This window comes from Aplysia californica, unplaced genomic scaffold, assembly GCF_000002075.1.
Source record: "Aplysia californica isolate F4 #8 unplaced genomic scaffold, AplCal3.0 scaffold00615, whole genome shotgun sequence".
Taxonomy (NCBI): domain Eukaryota; kingdom Metazoa; phylum Mollusca; class Gastropoda; order Aplysiida; family Aplysiidae; genus Aplysia; species Aplysia californica.
The window spans coordinates 383,238-389,484 of NW_004797885.1; the positions used below are offsets into that span (position 1 = coordinate 383,238).

A 6,247-nucleotide genomic window follows, 5' to 3' on the forward strand; every position below is an offset into this window, starting at 1 on the left:
GGTTGTTCTGAGAGTGATTCGGACTGTGCCCCAGAAAGTGTTTTTTTGTTTAGTTTTAGTATGTTTTTACGGCGCTCGCAACTGCCTAAGGTCATATGAGCACCAAGGGGTGGATGTCAACAGAGAAGTCCAAACGGGGAATCAGGCTTACTCTGCTCACCTCTCTAGCCTCAACTGCACAAAGTCTGCTGCGACTATCAAGTCACCCCGGAAATAGCAGTTCACAAGAGTGTGACAAACATACAAAAGAAGTAGAAAGTAGTTTTCAGTGAAAGGTTTTTTTTAACGATAGAAAAAGAACAAATATCATCCTTTTAATCAAGGAAATCGGCATAGTTTTTTGGGACATCTAAACATACACGCTGTGTAACATGTACAGATTTATTGGCGGAGACAGGTATGCCCAACAAGTATAAATAACTAATCACTTTGCTGTTGTTGTTTCAGCGACTGTTGCTTCTACTAGTTTTTGTTTCTGTTGCAGTAGTTGCTGTTGTTGTTGCCGTTGCTGATGCTGTTGTCTTTTGTGCTGTTGTTGTTGCTGTTTTTGTTGGTATTGTTTTCTTTCGGGGCAAGGGTATCAAAACTGGCGGCCCGCGGGCCTATTGTGGCCCTCAGGGCGATATTTGCCGGCCCATACTTGACATAAAGGTTGAGTGTCACTGCGACCCGCACGATTATCTCACACGTAGCTTTTTAGTCTAAAGGCCTACTTTCTGAACAACAACTCATGTTATGAACTACTATTGATACAGATCGATAAGATTAAACAGTTTTACTTAAAAGTTCGAACTTTTTTGGCTGTTGAAATACTTGATGCGGCCCAGAATCTTCCTGACGTTACCTCCCACGACCCCTGGGGAATTTGGGCTCAAGACTCCTGTTGTGGCTTGATTTCATGTTTGTTCTAGAAGTAAGCTACTTCGTTCCGTAGAAAGTGTTTTTCAAAGACATTATGATTTATTGGTTCCAAAACATCCAGCCATTAATCAAATTATATTAATTTGTGAATTCTATTAAACTTTGATCTAGTTTGAGTTAAAATCGCTGCTTTTAACACACACACATTATTGATTGATTGATTTAAAAAAAAATCACATTCCACGACAAAATTAAAGTTGAGTACAAAGTTGTTGTAGCGCAGTAATGTTTTGTCGTAAAGTTTACAGTGTGCCCTGGAAGCATTGTCCTGAATTGTTTCGTTAGTTTTCTGAAAACGGACTTTGAAAAAGAGAACGTGCCCTCAACTGCTCACGTCATATTCTCTGTCTCTTTTCTGTATTTCTCAATTGGTGCGCTCTAGACTTTGGCCGCATGGTCATTTCATTTGGTTCTAGCCAAGATACCATCCTTCACTGCCGTGTAAACGAAGTGCGTTCTCGTCAGCGTTCTCCAAAACTTAAAAAACCAAACTAATTAATGTAAGCGTTCTAATACATTTAACGTAAAGTTGTTCCCGTATCCGATCCGAACACTGGGGATTGCTTGGTCAGTGAGACAACTTCCTGGGCCTTTGGCATATTGCGGTAGGGTGGCCAGTTCCTTTCCACGCCGCCTTTACTTCCACAACTCGAAGTCAGGTAGCCATTTCTGTTGGATGGGCAGGAGGGGGAGATAAAATTCAGTGTCCGAACCGAGGCTCGAACCCGGAATTTCTGCTTCGGAGACGAACGCACAAACAGCTCCGCCACCGCACCTTCTTATCAACACAATTTATATCGATCAGGAGGCGCCTACCCGGGCTGAGAGTGATACAACATCCCAGGAGAAAAACCGAAATACTGGATGCAAATTTGCCCCACTCGAGAATCGATCACGGGTTTCCCTCGTGCGACAGCGAAATGTCTAACCGCTACACCATAGATGTCTGTTCCAAAACTAACTGCTCCTTTTCATTTTTTTCTTCTGGGTCACAGTGGACTTTTTGGTAGAGATACACTTCGTGCGGTTGCTGATTCGTACCTCAAAAAAAAAAGGGGGGGGGGTGAGTGGGTGGGAGGGGGAGGGAGGATAATGATACAGCTTTGGCCTCAAATCTCTCTTGAATAAAAGTTTTAAACACTATCTGTACAGACTTAGATGTCCCAGCAATGACAGGCTTATGAATAAGAATGAAAAAGAAATAACTCAATTTTGGATGCAGACAAATTAATGTTCAACATAATGATTCAAGAGGGAAAAGCACGGCCAGAATTAATGATTATATTATCACAAATTTTGTTGGGCCACAAAAGCAAGTTTTTCAAACTCAAATCAGCCCAGAAGAGCCGGTTCAAGCTTAGAAAAAGTTCCCAATCGGACGACAAAAAATGCGCTAATTGAGAGAGCTAAGAGTTAGTTTATAATGGACAATTGGATTTTCTTTCAAAGAAGTAATTGGCAATGAGGAGAAACGGATTTTTATAAAAATCTGAGAAGGCTCACATGGCGTAGAGGTTAAGGTGTTCGCCTCTCAATCAAAGGTCCCGGGTTCGATTCCGGGTAGCGACCGAAAAATTTTCTTTTCTAAAATTTTCTCCTTTCACCTTCTTTCATTTTCTCTTACAATATTATTATTCTGTCGTCTGCTTTCGTCTCCATTTTCTGTGCTCACCTCCTTTGCCCCTTCCTCTGGGCTCCTGACACTTTCTTTCCGCAACCTTTCTACTGCTACTCCTTGACTCCTTCTTGGTGCAGTCATTCAGCCACACCCCTGATCTTCTGGTAGGAAAAGATCTACACGTAGCGTTCTCGTACGAGGGCGAAAAATCTCGGGGGGGGGGGGGGGGGAGGGGGGGGGGCGAGAGCAAGTTGCGCACGTTAAAGATACATTGGGAGTCTAAAATGGATACGAGTAGGCTTCGGCCGTCAGCCGGGTAAAATTGAAAATGTCCTACCAACTGAACAAGTTCAATGTGTCCCGTGCACTCATGTGACCTTATACAGTTGCGAGCGCCGTAAAACACTTACCAAAACAACATATTTTAAATGATTTTCATGCTCAATAAATTATGCCAATAGGTGAGTAAGCAAGCAGTGATTTTTATTCGCGACTTTGCAAATTAGTGAAAGAATTTCGTAACTAATGTTAGGCCCCTTCCTCCCCCCCCCCCTCCCAAAAAAAGGAAGTTCCTCCACTCGTGTCTTTAGACCACAACTTCCGATGACAACAAACAATAGGTAAAACGTTAATATGAAGCATGTTACCAATACCATCACCTCTTTCCTACCCCAGGCAAATTGTACGCCTAGTTTAATGTATGTTTTTAATAACAGTTTTACGGAACTTGCAACACAACATAAATAGGTAATGTAGATGCCGAAGGTTAGAACTGTTACTAGAGACTAACAAACAAAGAAAAAAAAGGAGAAGAGATAAGGACCATAGATGTTTGATGCGAAAGAAGAGGCCCACCACACTCGAGCACCCGCCAACCGTCAACTCCAAGCATTGTGTATAATTTTATGTTGGAGGGAGGACAATCTCAACTGTTTTATTTATATCATTCCGGAGGCAGACTGCTCCGATCATGCCTGTCAGGGCCAACCCGGGCTGAGAGGGCCACAACTTCAAAGTAAGCGGGCTGAGAGAGACTCGTTGAAATCCTATCCATGCGAGATTTGAACTCATGCCTTCTGAATGCGACGGCGATACCATGTTTTCGGTAGTAAATATCCGTATGTAAATGAAGTACAGCTTTATATCAATTCTCACGATAATTATCTTTATAATAATCAGTATAAATATAGATGAAAGCGTAAGCGATGGGTGACGGGGCAAGATCATGATAATAATAATAATACTATGGCTATTTTGAGAGCCTTAGAGCAAGGGATGAAAGGCGAAGAATGATCAGCAATGTCTGTCGCAGATCTGGCACTTGATGGAGGTGATTAAGGGTTACACCCCCACGAGTCCCGATTCGGCTCAAAACTATGCATTTTAAGTTGAAGGTTTTTCAAGCTTTTTCTGCATCTCTTACTACTATTTCATCGCATATATATAGTGCATGCAGCCTTATTTCTTCCCATACCGGGCATGTTTGTCACCACCATTTCCTCATAAAGTTAATCTTTTATTTTTCCTCATCTCCCGTATTTTCGAAAGGTGGCTTTTCTATATATACTTTTTATAACGCCACCATTTTCATCCAATCCTCATACAATTTTCACAGAATGAAGAAAAGATGTAACAGTAAAAAATCCAATGTGGCCGCCGTATCCATGGAAAAGAAACCTTTTTCCTCAAATTTGATTGTGGATTTTAAGACGCCTTACTATGCTTGTTATATGTTTGAAATTTGGTAACATTTGACCCTCTAATAAGCAAGATAGACTTCAGCTGTAGCCCCTATCCTTAGTATAGACAATCTCAAAAGTCTGACATTGCTTGTCGCCACTGTGCAGCTTTATGTCTTTGAGTTGTGGTATCGTGTCTTGCTTCAGGGCAGTACCCTGTGACCCCCCCCCCCCTCGTCCCATCCACCCCTCCCCCCACGACACACACATAACGGCCGTGTCACCGGCACAACGAGATGTCACCGACACATGTTGAACACCCCTGTGCCTCTGATCTCCTTGACCACTCGGCCGGTAGTGACCAACAGGATCAGGGTGACTGCTCATTTCCGTCCCTGTAATCTTGTCTCCGCGGACTATCGTGGTTTGTTGTGGTGAGGTTAGGACAAACTACAGTGGCCAATTCTGATGGTCGATGTCTTTCTTTGGTCTATAATAGTTGCATTTACATAGCGCATATCTATGTTTCAACAACACTGTCTATGTGCTTTACAACTATTTTCACACCAGCAGACCCTACAACTCTTAGAAACATTCTCGACATTTCGTAATGTATGTATGTGTATATAATGCAGGCAGCCGGCTAAGTGCTAACGAACAGACAAGATCTTTCGTCCTCTATAGTCAGGTACCCATTCCCAACTTAGTTAAATGAGGAACATTCGTGTGAAATGATAATTTCTTTAGGACACAACGTCAGGCCCCTGACTGGAGAAAGTATGGCTATTATGATTCTTGTCGTTGCACTCGGAAGAGTTTGAGTCACGCAACTGGAACTCACTTTCTTTACTTTTTACTTTTACTTTTTCATCCTCTTTTGCTGTTAAGCGTCGAGGGGAGGTGCAGTTTTCTATTTTAGGCCAGCTCCGCAGCTCTTTCAGTTGTGACATTGTGTTTTCTGAGGGTTTCCTTGACACTCTCAATCCACCTTTTTTGTGGCCTTCCTCTAGGAGGGGTGCGAGCTGGTAGGTGACAGCGTTGGCTTTTTGAGTTCACATTTCTATTTTTCTGTCTATGGACCCGTTTTCAGAAAATGCACTGCCAAGATATTTAAACCCCTTCAACTGTTTCAGTTGTTTACTATTGACATGGATGTTCAGGGGACTACGGTTTCGGTTCACTTTCATAACTTCTGTTTTAGATGTGTTTATTTTCAAGTTAAATTTCGCGCAGCTGTTGTTCAGTTCAGTTCAGTTCACCTTATACATTTGCATTTGGAACTCGCTTTATCAAGTAAAATCAAACTTCATGAAGACAGCCACCAATTGTTGAAGGGAAAAGTGTCTTAGGCAGGGGTACGTCTTCTAGCGTCATAAAGTAAAGTTGTTCCCGCGTCCGATCCGGACATCGGGGATTGCCTCATTAGTGAGACAACTTCCGGGGCCTTCTGCATAAAGCAATATTGTGGTAGGGTGGCCTGTTCCTTTCCACGCCGCCTTTACTTCCCCAACTCGAAAGAAGTCAGATATTGGCGTTCATATGACCTAATGCAGTAGTGAGGGCCGTTGTAAAACCTCTGATAAACGAAAAAAAAAGACGTCAGGTACCCATTACTGCTGAGTGGGCATGAAAAGGGGGGCGGGGGGGGGGAGACGAGAGAAATCCGTGTATCATAAACAGAGGTTTAAAAAAGAACACCTTTTCCCATCATTCAATAACAACACAATGTTTGGGTCGGGATTAACTGAGTGTTTTCTGGAATATTTGCAGTTCATTTGGTTTTTCATTTGTGCTAGAAAACGATCCACTCTGAAAGCTATTAAATTTTGTTTGTTTTTGCGTTTGTGTGTCGTGTCTTTGATCCATTCTCTCAATGACTGGTTCCCCATGACACATTCTTCGGTGTGTAAAAAAGCACAGGGTCATAATGATGAAGAAAAAAAAGCCCCAAAACAGAGGAAGTAAAAACTGGCCTTTTGTACAGGTGGTATTTTATACAGGTGGCCGTGTGTGTGTGTGTGTGTGTGTG

General features: G+C 42.5%; 1 protein-coding gene across 1 annotated transcript in view; it reads left to right on the forward strand.

Moving 5' to 3' along the window:
- LOC101863611 overlaps positions 1–6,247 on the forward strand; it is a gene marked incomplete at its 3' end in the record, with an annotated part of 88,479 nt that overhangs the window by 1,085 nt on the left and 81,147 nt on the right.